We start from the raw sequence: 20258 nt of genomic DNA, 5'->3' as shown, positions 1-20258 counted from the left end.
CAAACACCACAATTGGGATGAAGCTGATTTGGTATCTTCCATACTCTTTGGTTCTTTCGGTAAAGTCACGTAGATATAAAATAAATCACGACGTTTCGGGTGACACACAAGCGTCTGTCATCACATGGGAAAGCATAATCTGCTGCTGAGGCAGACTGTTTAAAAAGGTTTGAAATGGGTGTAGCCCAAGGGTCATAAAGAAGTGGGTGGGGCTAGTGATGTTGATGTGACATATTAGCATGTCAATGTAAGAACGGAGAGCGGCCTCCTCAACGAGGCCACGGAAGTGGCTATGTTAACGTGAGAGATTAGCATGTTAATGTAAGATCGAAGAGTGGTGCAATCCAAAGGCATGAGAGTGCAATCCAAAGGAGATGTGAGCATGAGAGTGCAATCCAAAGGCATGAGAGTACAATGCAAAGGACATGTGAGCATGAGAGATCTAAGAGAGAGGCATAGAGCGAGACACAAACAGAGAGTCGGACATAACAGCTAACACAGGCAGGTAGGATAGAAACATCACAGTCAGTTAAGACTTTGACGTTTCAGGCACAACACAAGCTTCCATCATCAGGTGTGAAAGCATGATCTGCTGCTGAGGCAGACTGTTTTAAAAGGTTTGATATGGGTGTAGCTCAAGGATCATAAAAAAGTGGGCGGGGCTAGTGATGTTAATGTGAGAAATTAGCATGTAAATGTAAGAACGGAGAGCGGCCTCTTCGACGAGGGCATGGAAGTGGCTATGTTAATGTGAGAGATTAGCATGCTAATGTAAGATCGAAGAGTGGTGCAATCCCAAAGCATGATAGTGCAATTCAAAGGACATGTGAGCATGAGAGTGCAATCCAAAGGACATGTGAGCATTAGAGTGCAATCCAAATGCATTAAGGTGCAATGCAAAGGACATGTAAGCATGAGAGATCTAAGAGAGAGGCATAAAAAGAGACACAAAGAGTCGGAAATAACAGCTGACATAGGCAGGTACACTGTAAAAATGACAACTCAAAATTGTTCACCTTACTAAGATTTTTGCATTCACTGACAATAAAATTGCTAGTTGGAACTTGAACTATCTGTTGTAAGCCACTTGAACTCACTTTCAGACGTTTCTGAGTAAAAGTTCATCTTACTTTATAAATTGAGTTGATTTTATTTTTAAGTTGTAGTTGACACCCAGTTAAAGTGAGGTCAACTAATCTGCGCATGCTCATTTGAAATTTGTCATGGCAACCGGCTGCCACGGGGTTTCCAAGGATTTTGCCAGGAGCTCTCTTCGACAGTTTGAAAGTTTGCGTCCGCCATTTTGTCACGATGCCAGCGGTAAATTTCTCTGACTTCTTGGCCGAAGATAAACAACATTCATTCTAACAGGTAAGCTAATCATATGAATATGTATATGCATTTGGTATTTGTATTACATTTCATTGCGCGAAACAAAATCGATAAATCATAACCAGGCGAGGCGTTAATGGCAATACAAAATCCCACACTTGCTAACGTTAATTGGTTAGCAGCTAACGTAGCTTATTTTGAACAGCTAAGCTCAATATAATTCTTGTCCACATATTAATTGAAAGATTTGTGTTGCCGTTATGTTTGTTATTCTCGATGAATGATATGGCATTGTTTTATGCACGTCTGCTTTGCTCATTGACCTGAAACCGAAGCACCGGCGGTAACAGTTCACATTGCTGCTCGTGATCAAGGTAGAACTAACGTGCTAAAACTTTGATACAAAACTTCGGTTTGATACGGTTAACTAGATTTATATAGCTTCTAGCATGCGACCTTTGTGTAGGGCTGGGTAAGTTGCCGAGTTCGATACTTTTTAGGTAACGTTACCGACCGAATTGCCTCGATACTATCGAGTAACTTTATCTAAAAATGACATGTGGTTCGGTTCCAGTTCCAGAATTCGATAACGTTACCTAAGGAGTTAACTCGTCAACGTCAGTGCTCAAACAAATACATATGAAATGCACAACGACACACATAAAGTCGCTCACGCACACTCATATTATGAGACGCGCGCGCGCACCCACAACTTTTCACACGCATACTTATATGAGACGACGCAAGCACACACACACAAACTCTCCGCGCACATATTCATATGAGACGCGAGCACACACACATAATACCTTAAAGATGTGGAAAAGTCGATCAAAAGTGTGGGTACATTTCTCCAGGCTCGATGCCAACAGCGCGCGATTCAGTATTCGCATTAAAATAATTGCTGCAAAGACCGGTACCACGACAAATATGATGAAGACCTTGACAGTGCACGGAGTAAACATAAGAGCAGAAAGTTGCTCCGTCTTCGACTGGTAAATGAAGAGATACCTTGTTGATCACTCCAGTGTTTATATTTCAATAAATAACCTACTGAATGTAACGTTACACACTGTCGTTCAAAAATGTGTTGGTTTGTCAGAATTTGTTTTCTGTAAGGATGCATTAAAGTTATCAAAGGGTGACATTACAACGTGTAATGTTACAAAATATTTCGTTTTTAAATAAATCTTTTTTGAATTTTTTATTCATCAAATAATCATGAAAAAAATTATCATAGTTTCCAAAATATTAAGCAGCAAACTGTTTTCATATTTCTGAAGGGTCATTTGACACTGAAGTAATGATTTTGAAAATTCAGCTTTGATATCACAGGAGTAAATTACATTTTGAAATATATTAAAATAATATTTTAAATTGTAATACTATTTCACAATATTAAGTTTTACTGTATTTTTTTATTTTTTAAAAATCAGTTTTGGTGAGCATGAGCTCTTTATAAAAAAAATGTGTTCCTTTGTGCACTGGCTAAGGAGCATGAGTCAAACTAAAAAAATAAAACCAAAGTTTTTCTGAGGTAATGTGTTATGTATAGGGATGGGAATTGATAAGGATTTAACGATTGCTTATCGATCCGATTCCTTATCGATTCTCATTGGGTGAGGGAATAAGTACAAATGTGTTTGTTTGTATTAACTCGCTTTAATATCTGATCAGAAGACAGAGCACATACTGTATACACAAATTATGTGTAGCAACCTCAGAACAAATCTAAAAGTATAGGTGAGCTACTTCTCAAAGTGAGTGTGTGTGTGAGTGAGCATGTGTGCGTTTGTGTGTGAGTGAGTGAGCGCGAGAGAGTGTGTGTGCGCTAGTGAGTGAGCGAGAGTGTGTGCGTGAGCACTAGTGAGTGAGTGTGTATGTGTGCGCGTGTGTGAGTGAGTGAGCGCGAGAGAGTGTGTGTGCGCGCGCAAGTGTGTGTGTGTGCGCATGAGAGTGAGTGAGTGTATGAATGTGTGTGAGATAGCACGCGATGGCTTGTCGGAAAGCAACATGGCGTCCCGTTAAAGGCCTCATTATACTTCTGCGTCGAACTTCTGCCTCTGCCATGTTTGCCACGTTCTTAATCAAAACAATGCAGCGCGTGTGTGACATCATGACACATTTGCAACGAGCGGAACCGATACGCGGAATTGTTAAGCAGGCATGCTAACGGTTCCAAGGAATTGATTCACTGGGCACCGGTTCTGAAGAAGAATTGGTTCTCGGTTCCCATCCCTAGTTATGTAATCTTTTTAAAATGGATTTCATAAAATTGGTATCGAAAAAAGTATCGCTAGAAACCGGTATCGAAACTGAGGTATCGAAATTGGCGCCGGATCGAAAGATTTTGAACAATACCCAGCCCTACCTTTGTGTGTTTTAGCCCTGAAGCTCAACAGCATTAATGTGAACGGTTGCGAAGTATGTCACTGTGTTAATTTTCTCCTCTTATTTTTGTGCTAGGTTTTCTATGAAGTGTCGCTTCTGCAGCTTTGCCAGTGCCAGTCAAGAACGTCTGCTTAGGCACCATCGGCTCAGGCACGGTAGAGGAGCTTACTGGCCGTGTGTTTACGGTGACTGTGTATGTACTTTTAAAACACCTGGCGCCTTAAAGTCACATTTGACCAGATCACATTTTAGGACAGCCAAAATACATGATAAATTCACCTTTTTTTGTAATCTATGTGAATTCCGGGAAATCTGCACGCAACAGTCTTTCTTCAAACACCTTGGACGCCATTTAAAAAAACATGAGACTGTGTGTTGCCCCTTCTTGAGATGTAGTTTTAAAACAAACAATCTAAAGACTTTTAGTTCACACAAAAGTAGGAAACACAAGCATGGTGATATCAGAACCTGTTTAAGAGCAGACTTAGAAAATGAACCTGTGTCCATTGAGACAGATTCCTCTGACCAACCATTAGGTATCTGTAGTGAGGAAGATACACTTCCAGGTAGTTCTGGAAATTCAGATGTCCAAGAAAAGGAGGAGTATGTAGATGCTGAGACTCTTGAACACAGGGCTGCTGGATTTTTTCTACGTATGCAAACTGAATTACATGTTAGTAGACACGCTGTACAGAAAATAGTTGAGGGGTTTAATGATATTTTACATCTTTCAAAATCCCACTCGCAACCAGGTATCAAAGCAGTGCTTGCAGAACACGGCATTGAATTAGATGATAGCGTTCTCCATAAGATTAATGATGCTGTCTTGGAAACAAATCCATTAATTGTAAGCACTCAAGGAAAGGGTGCATTGGCCACTGATCACAGGAGAAATCTTTTTTTTAAAGATAAGTTCCCTGTAATTCAGCCTACTGAGTATACATATAAAATAACCCATAAACAAACATTTGTTTATGTTTCAATCCTCCAGGTTCTTGGGACTTTGTTGAGACAGCCAGATTTTGTGGAGAAGTTGGTGTTTAGTCAAGGGGACAACCCAGGTAAATTTTGCTCTTTTCGAGACGGACAGTACTACAAAGACAATGGTCTTCTGGGTGTGCAAGATGCAAGTATCTCTATAGGACTTTACATAGATGACCTGGAACTATGTAATCCTTTGGGGTCCTCAAAAAAAATCCATAAAATTACTGCTGTCAATTGGATTTTGTTGAATTTACCAAGCAAGTTTCGCTCTACTCTCCCCCTAATTCAACTGGCTTGTCTTGGAAAAACTGTCGATGTCAGACAATTTGGGTATGATGCCTTTCTTTATCCTTTGATTAAGGATCTTGGATATCTTGAAAAGATAGGAGTGTATATTGAGACTCTAGATACATTTGTAAAGGGAACAGTGTTCTGTGTCTGTGCTGATAACCTTGGTGCACATAGCTTAGCAGGTTTTCAGGAAGCTTTAAATGTCGAAAAATTCTGCAGATTTTGTTGCATCAGTCGAGACCAAATTGGAAATTGTGAGCCAAGGAACTTTCCACTGAGAACTGCTACGCAACACGATTCTTTTGTGGAACAACTCAAGTTGAGTGATAAGCCTAAGCCATGTGTGAATGGTGTTAAATCATCCTGTGCTTTAAGTAAGTTGTCTTTCTTCCACCCAGTTACTGGATTTCCCCCTGATCTTTTGCATGATCTATTTGAAGGTGTTGTCGCAGCGGAATTAAGTTTGTGTTTAAAAGAATTGATTAGAAAAGGTTTCATTACATTCGATGGACTGAATAACCGCATAAAACAGTTTCCATACAAATTCTCTGATTTGGTCAACAAGCCACATGCAATTACAAAGACAAGCCTTGTATCTGGAAAGGTAAACGGTAACGGACATGAAAACTGGGCACTTTTACGTTTGCTACCTCTCTTGATCGGGAACTATATACCTGAACAAGAGCAGTCATGGGAAATTTTAATGGACCTTAAAGAGATTGTGGAGATTACGGTGTCTACTACGTTATCAGAGGGAACATTATGTTACTTGGGGAATAAATTGTCTGACCATCGCCAGTTACTCACTGACACCTTTCCTGAATTTAAGTTGAAACCAAAGCATCACTTCATTGATCACTATGTGCATCTCACACGGTGCTTTGGGCCATTAGTGGATCTGTGGACGTTTAGATTTGAGTCTAAGCATAGTTTTTTCAAACAGGCAATCAATGATGCTCACTGTTTTAAGAATGTACTACTCACCCTTTCCACTAAGCATCAACACCTCATGGCATATCTTCTTTACACACAGCAATTGTTCAAGCCAAAATTGCATGTTGGTAGTGTAGATAGAGTGAAAATATCATCTTTAGATGAAAAGCTCAGGACAGGACTAGAAAAGAAGTACCCAAATGAAGATGATGTGTCTCTTGCTAAAGAAGTACATTTGTATGGGACCCAGTATGTGAGGGACATGATAGTGTCTGCGGGTGAATGCAGTGGACTGCCAGAATTCTTTAGAATACTACACATATTGGTGGACAAGTGGTGTAAAGTGTATTTTGTCACCGCAAGATTATCATCTTGGTACATGGAACATTATCGGTCTTACCAACTTATTGATAACTGTCACTCAGATGTAGAGATCCTGGATCCAGAGACTTTGAACGATTACCACCCATTGGCTGCATACCAAGTTGGTAGAACTTTGATGGTGACCCCAAGGGCTTGGCTACTGCAGTAAATTGAAATGGTAAGCACCTTTCTGTTTGTATGTTTTCATAATTTTGTCATGTGTTAATGACTTGATTTTAAGTCTTCAAGGTACAGTCATGGCCAAAAGTATTGGTACCCCTCCGGATGTGTTGGTTTTCGAGCAAAACTCACAAACTTTTGAAGGTGTTTTTAATGTAATAACCAAACCAGGATATTTTCAATAGCTCAACAGAACTGAAACAACAAAAATTGGTTTCCTCAAATTCAACACAAAATATCACCAAAATACTGCGGGAAGTGAATACTGCATGGTCAAAAGTATTGGCACTCAAAATAACCGTCTTTTGCTGTGATACAAGCACACTTTTCATTGTTAAAATCCACAGCTAAGGTTATGGATAGTCAGACATCAGCTGTGGTAGCATTCCTGAGAAGTATAAGCCCATTTCTAAAGGATAATAAAGTCGATTCTACTTGAAGAAAACCTTATACTGTCCATATAAACCAACAGATGTATAGTAAGTAAACTGGAGATTTTTGTCCGTTAGAAATGGGCTGATATTTCTCAGGAGTGCTACCACAGCTGACGTCTGACTACCCATAACCTTAGCACTGGATTTTAACACTGAAAAGTGTGCTTTTATCACGGCAAAAGACACTTGTTGTGAAGGGTGCCAATACTTTCGACCATGCAGTATTCACTTTCCACAGTATTTTGGTGATATATTCTGTTACATTTGGGGAAACCAATTGTTGTTTCAGTTGTGTTGAGCTATTGAAAATATCCTGGTTTGGTTATTTTATCAAAAAACCTTCAAAAGTTTGCGAATTTTGCTTAAAAACCAACAATTCTTGAGGTGTGCCAATACTTTTGGCCATGACTGTATATGGCTTCAGTTTAAAGTGTCATGCAAATATCTGTTCTTCTTTTGTCCTCACAGGCTTTGTTGCTTCTGGTCCACATAAATCCCAAACTCGTCCGTAAGATTCGGCTGACCAAAGCTCCTGAAACTTTAGAGGAACTGTACAATGAACTGCGTCAAAAACTTGAACTTGTGGGTGAATTCTGTATACAGTATGAAGACTCAGACTTTGGCCAGGCAGTTTGCAACCTGATTGACATAGCAGAGTTACCTTCAGAAAAGGCTGTCTTGCATATTCTGTGGAGCAATGAGGACATGCCATCACCACCACCTCCAACACCAACTCGGTCATCCTCCATCTCTTCCCTTGACACAGCCATCATTGGATCTCCAGGCTCAATCCACAGCTTATCTTCAGTTGTGCGGACATATAGGAGGAATGTTTCACAGTGGCCCACTCCGTTCCCAGTACCAGAATTCTCATATGATGTGGAACTGATACTCCGCAAGGGGAATGACACGTTTGAATTATTAGGGAAGGGTTTACATGTAACCAGAGATGTGAAAAAAGAGATTCTGGACAAGTTGGCACAAGAAATATTTTCTGTGAAAGCCTACCCTGAAAAACATGAGTTTGATTCTGTTGCTGCTGAACTTGTCAACAAACATCCCTGCCTCAAAGAGCCTGGTGGTGGTACTGGATATGCGGGATGGACAACCAGCATAAAGTACAAGATGGGGAACTACAGATCAAAACTACGTCAAGCTGGATGTAATGAGGTTGGTGTCAACAGGAGATCAAGAAGGGAGGAGGCGGATGATCATGGTGTCAACAGGCAAAGAAGAGATGATGATGATGGGGATGGTGGTCCGGAGGGAAGGTTTTCCTTGAAAAAACCAAAACGAGGTGAGGTCAACCATGTACCAGATCATCCTGAAAGCTACACCCAGGATGACTTGGAAGACCTGAGGTCTTCCCTGGTTGAAGCCATGAAGAAGAAAAACAAGGACATGGAGTTCATCAAACAGAAGATGGACATCACATTCTCCCTTAGGAGAATGGAGATTGTAGAGATGGAGCCCATGGTCTCAGAGGTTCTGGAGAGGTGGCCCGGTCTATTTCTTGAAGAACAGGTAAGGAATCTTTTTTTTTCTTGAACTTGGTGCATTTGTGTTATGTTTTTTCCATGATAGTGTATGTAGGTTAATTTGTATTATGGCTTTGAGTTTGCAGTCTTAATTATAACAATGAAATCACACTATCAGCTTGTTGTATTTGTATTGCATTTGTTTAATTCAGATTTGTCAAGAGTTCACTCGTGTGACCACCAAGGACCTGATGGGAACATTTAAAGCTGCCCTTGAGATGTTGACCCCTCGTCTGCTGAAATTGTATCGTGCCAGGAAGTGCGCCTTTAGTCGAGAGATGGAAACCCTTTTGGAAATGCTTGACAAACAGGTTGTTATATTGACTACAAGGCCCTTTCTTGGTAACACTTTACAATTTGGTTCGTTAGTTAACATTAGTTAACTACATTAGTTAACATTAACTAATAATGAACTGCACTTATACAGCATTTATTCATCTTTGTTAATGTTAATTTCGACATTTACTAATACTTTATTAAAATCTTATTAACATGAGTTAATGCACTGTGAACTAACATGAACAAACAATGAACAGCTTTATTCATATTAACTAACATTAACAAAGATTATTAAATACTATAACAAATGTATAGTTCATGTTAGTTAATACATTAAATAATGTTTAATAAATGAACCTTATTGTAAAGTGTTACCCTTTTCTTCAGTTTGTCCACTAATATTTAAACCATTAATCAAGAAGGAACTACCAAGCTAGCACTCTGCACTTTTGATGGAATATAACTTAATAATTTTTTTGCATCAGCTACATTGGTGAGCGAGTTCCATCTTGATTGTCTATTTAATACAGTAATATTTAAAGGATACGTTCACGGTTTTGCACTTTGAGCCTCCTCTGTGGGTTGATGAAATAGTGTTTGACACCCGAATTTTGACTATTGGTCCAGTCTTGAGCTTTTGGCTGATTTAGAATCGGCCCTGCCATGCTTCAGAATGGCTAGCTACATGCATTCACAAACCTGTCTTTAAATCAACCCTAAACGTTCGTTTTCAAAGATGTGCAACTCACCGATTGGTTAGTGGTGTTCGTTGAGTGTTCGTCAAACACTCTATTTCAGCCAAGATAAAAGTGCAAGGGCTCAAAGTGCAAAATAGTGAACTTATCCTTAAAAGACAAAAATAAACACTAACAAACTAACAGAGCCTGCAATTATTTTATCTGCCTACATGCACAATTGTAGAGATGGGAATACAAATGGAACCAAGTGCACATACAGGAGTACATTTCACAGAGCTAAACAAAAGTATTTGTTTGTTTTTATATTCTTCCAAAACAGACATCTGACATCACAAGTCATCGCAGACAGGCAGCTGTGGAAGGTCTTCCCATATTTCTGCGGGAGAATACTGAGAAGCTTTTCTCTAGATGCCTGGTGAGTGCAGCTTGGAAGACCTTCAGCTTTTAGTAGTGTTGTATAGCAAAGAGGCCATACACAAATAGACATCACTCTTTACTGACTAGTTTTCTACAGGACATTATTTCAGTGGTGTTTTTGTTTTGTCAGGCAACTGATGCAGATGACAAACAGGTGAAAGGCATCAAGATGGGGGTCCTCACAGTGCTTGATGATGATGACGACACAGTCATTAATATTGCCCTTGTGTTGGAGGAAACCATTGTCCTGAAAGACATCCCAGACACCCCGACTGCGCTTGCGTATCTTTTTGGCTTGCTTTATGCCCTTAACATGGAGTTCCCAAAAGACATCAAGTATACCTGTGAAACTATCCAGCACATTTTCATGGAAATGTCCACCAATTGCTCACAGCGTGTCCGGAGCTTCAAGACCAAGCTGTTAAACCAGTGATTCATTTTCCATGGGGAAGATTTATTTTATCATGTTTGTTCATTTATGTTTGGATATTTTGTAAGTCTTCACATGGACCACCTTATAGTTTTTATGTTGTTCTTTTATTTTGACTAAAAAAAAATCTGTTATTTGTAGCTGTCATATAACTGTCACGAGAATATTGATTGTTTCTCAGTAGAAGCAAGCTGTGTTTCACAATTACTGTTATAGCCTGCGTGTTTGCATTTTTGGCTAATTTCAAAGTTCAGATAATTCAGAACGTTTAGACAATTTGGCTTTTTCAGCTGGGGATTTACACATTTCTGAATTAATACTTAGGCACTATACAACTGTTTATCGGTCATCTTTGACAATATTGCATTATTTGTAAGGTCTCAACAAGAGTCGGAAAGTAAAAAAAAAGATGTATTTGCTTTGGGTATAACTCGTTTACATTGCCCAATGCCCATACTGATGTCATTATGGAATTGTAAAGCTGTGCCAAAGTCGTTCAAATAAACATGCATAAATTAACAGTTTTACTGTCAGTGGATGATTTAGTGTGTGTGTGTGTGTGGGGGGGGGGTAATTTAAACTCAAAATAGTAAGCTTTTACAGACTTAAAAGTTCCAGTAACTTGAACTAAAAAAACTTAGTTGTACGAACTTGAAAAACTTAGCTGGCGCAACTTAATAATTGTTGTTCTTCAAAACTTAAAAAATTAAGTTGATATCTTCAACTCAAAAATTCTGTGCAGTCGGTTACCTTGAAAATTTGAGTTGAACTAACTTAGCTGACGCAACTTAATAATTGTTGTTCTTCAAAACTTAAAAAATTAAGTTGATATCTTCAACTAAAAAATTCTGTGCAGTCGGTTGCCTTGAAAATTTGAGTTGAACTAACTTTTTCTTTTTTACAGTGGGTTGGAAACATCAGTCATAAAGAAGGTAAACCACTCTGTCCTATCGTCTCCACCAAAGAGTATGAATCCCTATAGTCATGAAAGCTTTAATTCAAGATTATTCCAGCAGACTCTATCGTCTTCTACCTCGAACCTTCACTCGTACGGTACCATGCACCTGTTTCCACCCATCTCCACTGACACCACTATAACTTTTGCCATGTACAGTACCCTACATCACCCCCCCCCCCCCATAAAAAAATATCTGTCCCGGCTACAACTCAAATTTATAATAGGGAACTCCATGTGGGAAACAATGGGATCGCACAAGGGATTCAATGCTGGGGGAATGGAGTACATAACATTTAACCTCTGGGTTAATGCATAACATAGGTGCTTGAATCAAGGGGGGGAAGGCATTACAACCCAACTTGACCATGTTGTATCATCACCAAACTCTTACGTGGGCTACCCTATCAAAGGTGTACATTCTTAGGCAAACAATACGCAACATCATTAGCCCTATATTTACAACAAGCCTGCAATATGTAGGTGTGTTCGAGCAGCACATTCGACCCGGTGACACTCCTTCTCGGCACCTCTCTAAATGAGTCCGTCGGCCTCCCTCATCGTGGGGATCTTCATTCCGGTCGATCCTGAGAGGAGAGTGCGGGAGCAGTATTTCCGTGAAGAGGATGCTCCCCTCCCTGGCACTCGTCACGACGCTCCTGGACATGGCCTTTTTGAGCCTGAACGATCCCTTGTGACGGTAGTTCTCTATATGGAATAGGGCGACTCGGATTAACCACCCATCTCTGGCGTCTCATTTGGATGAGAACACTTTGCGGGCGGAGGATTTTGACAATTCCACTGGGCCTTGCCAAGGACGGTGTAGTTTGGCGGATGTGCTAACCCCGACCTCAGGACAGAATAACCAGGCCCGATAACCCTGTTCAAAGGGTACAGGCGTCTCCGTTATTTTCCGCAACCATTTGTTTGATATTTGTGATCTGCCTGACTCTGCTATTACGGCTCCACGAACTTCGTAGAGCTTTTGTAGGGCAAACTGAGGGAGGCTGGCGACAACACAACTTTAGCAGGGAGAGCCAGCAGTTGGTCCTCAATAGGTGGCTCAGGGTCTCTCCCATACATCAAAAAGAAGGGGAAGAGCCCGGCCGATGCATGTGGCACTCTATGATATGCCCTAGGACCCCTGGGATTTGCAACTCCCAGTCCATCTGATCATCATTTACAACATGGCACAACATTGCGGACAGCATGCAGTTAAGCCAACTACTTGTCCATCGCACTGCCAGTGGTACGGTGGCATTCCAATTTTCTTAGTGCCCATGATATCACAGACCTCTCGCAACAAGTTCAAGTTCAAGTTAATTTATTAGGTATAGCCCTGTGAGCCATTTGGCTCTTGAATCGGGTGCAACCGCAACAAACCAAAAACATGAACAAAAAACATCTTAAAGTAAATGTGACTGAGTGCAAACAGAAAATCCAAGAAAAGACAGCAAAATATTGTAGAAAAAACACCGTACACGAACGCTGTGTGCACAAATTCCAGTGGGTGCAAGTCAAACAACCAACAACAACCACAAGACAACTTAGATTAAGGCCATCAGTCTAACTCTGTAGGAAACAGGTGCAGGGTACCGTACGACAGAAGGTTCGTGTGAGTCGTACTCTTGCGTTGTAAATACGTTATCGTGAAATAAATCATCTAGAAAATCTAACCTGCGAAGGAGCTTCTTTACACATGTGAGTGTTAGACTGCGTATTTCCATTTTACCAGTGGGTCAATGAGGGAAGCGGATGGTGAGTAAGGTAGGGAGTGATGGGAAGAGTAGGTCATTGGTGAGATTGTGAAATAGTGCGTGAGTGATGTTGGCACAGTGAATAATCTCGTGGGTTATCAGGTCAATATTGACTCGTGAGGAGGGAGAGGACGTATTTATGTGAGTCATAAAGTAAGAGAAATGGGTGAGTTCATAATCGAGTGAGTGAGTACTAATTTATTTAGTTAAAACAGGCGAGAACTAAAGAGACCAACATGAGTCTCATTTGCAAGAGACCTGGATCACCAAAATGGCAAAAGCTAAATAAAAACACAGAGTTACAGTAATTAAAGCATATATGAACAATAGAAAAACAACTGCTGTTTCTCATGGGAAATCGACATCGTGGATTATAGAATATGTGAGTAAGGTGCAACACGGATGTCCTGTGGCTGCTACATTACTTAACATATTCTTTGACCACGTAGTTTTAGACGATTTCTATGGATGCATCTCTTTGTTAGGGCCGCTGGCCCCCGGGTCCCCTCTAGGCGAAGGGTCGGCCAGAGGGGGCCCACCGTCTCTGGACCCCTCACTCGCGTGAGAGCTGCTGCTGCCAAGGTCCTCACTGGCGGAGGAAGGGCTGCCGCTCGCCGGCTCTCCTCCCTGAGCCGCACCTCCGCGAGTCCGCGGATCCTGCCTGTGAGGCATAGCTCGGGGCTGGCGCACGGCCGTCTGAAATCATCCTGTCGCTTCTCAACCAATCACACGCGACGCCTCCGCTCGCACAATCCCGCGCAACAATCACACGCGCTGAACGGGGGGGGGGGGGATCAGAGGTCAGAGGCAGTGGCGTTGCTCGCACACGTGCGGCCGCCGTGGGAGGGTGATAGGGCTCGTTTAAAGGGCCGTGGGGGCAGGTGTTCGCGGTGGGTGTGAGCCCGCACACAGCCCGTGTATCCACAGCCACAGAACGGAGCGTGCACCCGCGGGAGCACCGGCCACACACATTACGAGCACACACACACAGCACCACGCACTTTCCACACACTCGCCGAATTCACACGAGGCTGTGATCAGTTACTAAGCGTGCACCCGCAGAAGCACCGGCCACACACGTTACGAGCGCACACACACACAGCACCACGCACTTTCCACACACTCGCCGAATTCACACGAGGCTGTGATCAGTTATTCAGAGTTCACCCGCGGAAGCACCGGCCACACACGTTACGAGCGCATACACACACAGCACCACGCACTTTCCACACACTCGCCAAAGTCACACGAGGCTGTGATCAGTTACTAAGCGTGCACCCGCGGGAGCACCGGCCACCCACGTTACGAGCGCGCACACACACACACAGCACCACGCACTTTCCACACACTCGCCGAATCCACACGAGGCTGTGATCAGTTACTAACGATTTATTATCGGCGCGTCTGTGAGCCACTCTCACCGAATCAGTCGGAATCAGCAAGGCAGGATTAAATTATCTCCCTATGGTCTGTTCCAGATTTAACTAGTTTGTTAGGACTCAAGCTGCTTTGGCTTTTAGGCTAAATCTCAACTCTCTCTCTTACTCACAGTTCGATACGTATGGCGCTCTGGCGGGCCTGTCCTCTCTGCACACCTCGACTCGTCGCACGGACGTCCGAGTGGCTGAACCAAAGAGTCGTCCGTCCCGATCGCTGACTTGAGGAGAAAGAGAGCCTCTTGCCCCTTTCTATCGTCCTTTTATCGTTACCTACATCAAGAGCCCGATCTGCCGGCAATCAGAACGCTCACCTGTACCCTAGCTCCACTCGAACCGTTGATCTCAGTAACGTCCGCATCTGAGTTTGCCACTAAGTGCCCGACCAATCAGAGGGACGACCCCATTTTCCCCGCCATTCGTGGCCCCCCCCCCCCACTACCTGCCCGCCGATCCGTGTGTGTGGTGTGTTTTTCCATCCGCGGTGGCTGCGTAGCCTCGTCGTGATCGTGCATTTCCATGTTAATTCACGGCGCCGCAGAGTAATTTAGCCTGGGGAAAGTCTCAGTCAATTCCCTGGCCTCAGGGAAAACCGTGGCTGCGGCATCACATCTTCGTCGTTCTCTTGCTCGAACCTTGTGTGTGCGTGCGGGTGGTGTGCATCGCACAGACACTCAGTTGGAGACGAGGTGGCCGCAGGAGGCACCGTCCTCCCCTTTTATTGTTGATGATTTCAGGCTACCACTCGGGCCCCCTCTCTCTCACCACCACGCTGCCGCACGACATGTCCCAGACACGACCCTGTCCACGTTGCACTGACCGTGTCGACCGGGACAGCCCACTACTGTCTGGCTGCGCAATGATCCTGGAAAGGTGGCAGCGATGAGGGCGGCAATGATGACAGCGACGACGAGACGAGTCCAATCCCAGAACCGGAAGCCCAGAGCTCTCGCTCTCCGCTGCTTATATTCCCCTCGGCACGATTTGGCTCCGCCCTTGCCATGCCTCCCTCCTCGAACCCACCAGAGGGTTCCAGGGGCTTTCCCACGAGGTCTACTGTGACCCTTGCTCCATTTCCTCTACTCTGCCGGCACACCAGTGAATATGCTCAACGTCGTGTGCGCTAAATGCCCACCTGCAGTTGCAGCTGCTGTACAACAGTCAGCGCTATGTCACTACAGATGTATCAGTATAATTTCTATCTGGTATAGATATAATGGTAGGCTGATCGATGCCCGAGTCCGGTCAAGGGACGGCTCTCTATTGGTAAACCATATTATGTATGCGGATGATCTGGTATTTACTGCCCGCTCTAACGAGGAGTTCGGAGACACTACAGCTAAATCTGGAGCATGGTACTAAAATGTGGGCCGTTACCATCAGCCCCACAAAAACAAATCACCTCCCTGGGTATTTTACATCCTCAAAATGCTCCCCTCCCTCAATTCCTTATGTATTTTGGGGCAGTTGTGGAGAGAGTGGAGATATTTCTGTACTTGGGCAGTGTGCTTATGACCAACTCTGTTTTGGCAGCCGAGGTCTCACTTCGAATCATTCGAGCGGCATTATATTTCTAGATTTGAAGCTTTCGTGACTGCAAGGAATCATCTTCTTAGGTTTTTTCGGTAAAGTCACGTAGGTAAAACATCAAAATTAATGAAAATAAAATAAAATAAAAAACAAAAATCACGACGTTTCGGAGGCAACACAAGTCTCCGTCATCAGGTGGGACCGTCACAGCCAGATTACGGTCCCACCTGATGACGGAGACTTGTGTTGTCTCCGAAACGTCGTGATTTTTGTTTTTTTATTTTATTTTATTTTCATTAATTTTGATGTTTTACCTACGTGACTTTACCGAAAAAACCTAAGAAGACGGCATTATATTTTCATCAGCTGCGTAACATTGTATGGAAGCTACCTGAGCTGTCACTCCATACAAACCTTCATGTCTTCTGGACCACAGTTATGCCCTCCTTTATCTCTCTTTGAAGGAGTATCTGCAATGGTTTGAAACATTTAGGCTAGCCTGCCTACGATCAATCCAGGGGTTAACCAAACTGGACTGTGTGAGGAGCCCAAAATTTCCTGAAATATCTGGACAAAGGCTCATCAGTGGGCTCTTCCGGCAAGCGAGGCTGCATTGGCTGGGTCATGAAGTCCATATGCACAGCCACCGCATCCCCAAGCAGCTTCAATTTGGGTGGATAGATCGCGCTAAATGGGCGCGATATGGGCTACAGAAGAGATGGACTGATGTGGTACAGAAGAATGTGGAGCTGATTGAACTTGCTGATGACTGGTAGCAGCAGTGTCACGATCGGCCTATGTGGAGGAGGTTCATGGAAGACACTACTGAGGAGGTGGAGGCAGTTGCCCTCCAACAATAGCGTAGGGCAGCGGAGCGATGCTCGAAATAACGAGCAGAGTGCTATACGACAGAAGCACAGAAAGTTGGCACAGTGGGGAGCACAGCTGTTGCATCTGCCCGTCATCTCCCTAAGTCAACCCATGGTACCTGTGTCTATTCATGCCCTCCTGCCAGCCAGCCTTCAACACTTCAAGTGACCTCAAAATGCACCTAGCATGGCACATGCGTTGTGGTGATGTCACCGCCACTTAGGGGCAAACGACGGTTATTGTATTTTATTCTTTCACATCGGTTTATTGTATGATAGTGGGTGGTTGCAGTTCTTTAGCGTCAATATACTAAATGTCTCTGTTGACATGTAAACTCTGACTTTAATATAGCCATTTCCGTGACCAGTTACATGCTAATTCCTCACATTAACATCACGCTAATATCCCAGTTGCATGCTAATTTCTGACTTTAACATCCTGCTAATTCTCTCACATTAACACAGTTTATTCAATGCTAAATTATTTTGTTGACATGTAAACTCCTTGGTCAAAGCGCTCTTCTCCTCCCACCCAGCTTAAAATACGCTGCCAAGCTTAGCAGTGTTCATTGGAGCGTTGTCTTTCAGACAGCTCTGTCTTCACCTGAGGACGGCTGCTTGTGTTGTGGCCGAAATGTCGTGAGAATTTTATTTTATTATTTCCCTTCTACGTGACTTTACCGAAAGAACCAATAAGAAGTTATTGTCTTGTTGTTGTGTGTGTGTGCACGGATGCATATACCTCTGTGAGTGTGTGTGTGGGGAGAGACAGTGCGATGGTGAACACTATGCTCTACCATCCCACCGATCACAGTTCAATTCCCACTCACGACCAACACCGGTGACGATTATATCAATGGTTGCTGGGCTTTCGTCGGTCCACTCAGCCTCAAATAAGTACCTGGTGTGGTGTGTAAATATCACCACTGGGGAGACAAAGGCAGCCGGGCGTGGTGCTGTCCACTCACCCCCTCGTGTGACATTCCAGCCTTCATAGGCGCTGCTGGCTAACATTACTTGCCCCAACATTCTGGTTAGGCTATTCGGGGGATGATTGTCGCTGTTGTGTGTGTGTGTGCTTGCGGGCGTTCACCCTCAAGATCCCCGTGTGCAGTTATGGGGACTCATTATGCCCCCTCCCGACAAGCAGGCCCGCATCCAGACTCACGGTGACAATAAAACATTTTTTTTTCTATTTACGTAACTTTGTTTTGTTTACGATACAGTATTTATTACAGTATAACTTGCAAATGTATAATATTTCGTTTTATTTATGACAATGCTTCCAATTTTTTGTTAAACCGTAATACATTTTACAACACTTCCAGTATGTGAACACCTCCCATTGGTATGGTTGACTACATATGATGCAAAATAAGTTCAACATAGGTACATATATATTGTACAGCACTTTCCCCAACAGTTTGTTGAGGCTACATGGGGGACCTTTGTGTTTGTATTGTGGAGGCCTTAAGTGCTGCACCTCGCTAATAGCACTTGCCCCAATAGTCTCTTGATGCTATATGGGAAACGTTTGTCTTTGTGTGTAATGTTTTAATTGGGGCGGTGTCATTTTCAAAATTGCCCCAATGTTTTTAAATGGTCGACTTGCGTTTCAGCCATTTTCGGACCCAATTAATAAATCTCTTCATCTTCTTGGGCTTGGTGGCGGTGGTGGCAGCTGTGGCAGCGGCGGTGGCAGTGGCATCGGTGGTGGTGGCATCTTTGTCCATTTGAGAAATAGCGCATTTCAGCTCTTTCAGCTGTCTACTAAGATGCAGGCACTCTTTGCGCTTCTTCTCTTCCCCGTGCCACTTGTCCTCATGACGCACCAGCGTTCCGCGCAGCCTAAACTGTTCCTGCCCTCTCTGCGGATTCAGGAAGTTCAACTCCCTCAGGTGAGCGCGCAGCGACCAACAGAGACCTTTGATTTTTACAGCGCAGCGACCTTTGCCGTTGCGCTGCATTGCAGTCTCGGATAAAATCCGCACAGAGAGACGCACGCTCCCAGCAAGGCACTCTCGTGGACTCCAGCTCCAACTGGCGCTTTTTAAGCTGTTGAACCAGACCCCTGTTCTCTCTCTGGAGAGTTTCTCGGTTTTTCATCAACTCCTCCTGCTGATACTGTAGCTTCAGATGGAGCGTCTTGTTCGTCTGACAGAGCTCCGCATTCTGCTGGCCCATCTCCGTTTGCAGCGTCGTGGTCTCATGGTCAACGTCTGAGATGGAAAGCGTAAAACTACGAACAATGAAGATCTCCATCCAAAGCAGGGCCAAGACCAGAACGCCAACGATCAGCAGCGCCATGCTCAGCTCGTGTTGACGGCACGCGGGACAGAAGCAAGTGTGAGACGCGTCACGAAGGGGCGTGTCATTTATCGTGACGTCAACGATAAATGGGGCGGTCTGACGTAACAGACATCGCCGCCCGCACTTCCTGTCAATCATTGCGCACCACGTGACTCTATAGCCCCGCCCCTAACCGCACACCTCCCCCTAGTCTTCCTCCATCTTCCCCACGTGACGCGAAGCGAGCCAATCACGCGAGAGGCGGCGCGCAGTAGGCCCCGCGTCCGCTTCCCGCCATTCTTGCAATGGGCGGCGGGGCCGCGCAGGGTGGGAGGCGGGGGGGCAGAGGGGGGGGGGGGACGGGGGGGGCAGAGGGGGGGGGGGGACGGGGGGGCAGAGGGGGGGGGGGGACGGGGGGGGCAGAGGGGGGGGGGGGACGGGGGGGCAGAGGGGGGGGGGGGACGGGGGGGGCAGAGGGGGGGGGGGACGGGGGGGGCAGAGGGGGGGGGGGACGGGGGGGGCAGAGGGGGGGGGGGGACGGGGGGGGCAGAGGGGGGGGGGGGGACGGGGGGGGCAGAGGGGGGGGGGGGACGGGGGGGGCAGAGGGGGGGGGGGGGACGGGGGGGGCAGAGGGGGGGGGGGACGGGGGGGGCAGAGGGGGGGGGGGACGGGGGGGGCAGAGGGGGGGGGGGGACGGGGGGGGCAGAGGGGGGGGGGGGGGGGGGGGGCAGAGGGGGGGACGGGGGGGGCAGAGGGGGGTGGGGGGGGACGGGGGGGGCAGAGGGGGTGGGGGGGGACGGGGGGGGCAGAGGGGGGGGGGGACGGGGGGGGCAGAGGGGGGGGGGGCAGAGGGGGGGGGGGGCAGAGGGGGGGGGGCAGAGGGGGGGGGGGGCAGAGGGGGGGACGGGGGGGGCAGAGGGGGTGGGGGGGGACGGGGGGGGCAGAGGGGGGGGGGACGGGGGGGGGAGGGGGGGGGGACGGGGGGGGCAGAGGGGTGGGGGGACGGGGGGGCAGAGGGGGGGGAGACGGGGGGGCAGAGGGGGGGGGGCAGATGGGGGGGGGGCAGAGGGGGGGAGCAGATGGGGGGGGACGGGGGGGCAGAGGGGGGGGACGGGGGGCAGAGGGGGAGGGGCAGAGGGGGGACGAGGGGGA

General features: G+C 45.5%; 1 long non-coding RNA gene across 5 annotated transcripts; it reads left to right on the top strand.

Moving 5' to 3' along the window:
- The first annotated feature begins 1201 nt into the window (after window positions 1-1201).
- On the top strand, window positions 1202-10789 carry LOC144738254 (uncharacterized). Of its 5 annotated transcripts, XR_013589197.1 has the most exons (8): window positions 1202-1371; window positions 3799-3916; window positions 4715-4784; window positions 6357-6472; window positions 7377-8432; window positions 8599-8757; window positions 9743-9838; window positions 9971-10789. It is a non-coding gene; the product is annotated as an uncharacterized LOC144738254 (long non-coding RNA). The 5 variants fall into 5 exon arrangements; XR_013589196.1 differs by lacking the exon at window positions 4715-4784; XR_013589195.1 differs by having other exon boundaries at window positions 3799-4784.
- The last annotated feature ends 9469 nt before the right edge of the window (window positions 10790-20258 follow it).

This window comes from Lampetra planeri, chromosome 79 (genome assembly GCF_965212315.1).
Source record: "Lampetra planeri chromosome 79, kcLamPlan1.2.h2, whole genome shotgun sequence".
Taxonomy (NCBI): Eukaryota; Metazoa; Chordata; class Hyperoartia; order Petromyzontiformes; family Petromyzontidae; genus Lampetra; species Lampetra planeri.
This window is presented reverse-complemented; position numbering and strand designations above follow the sequence as displayed.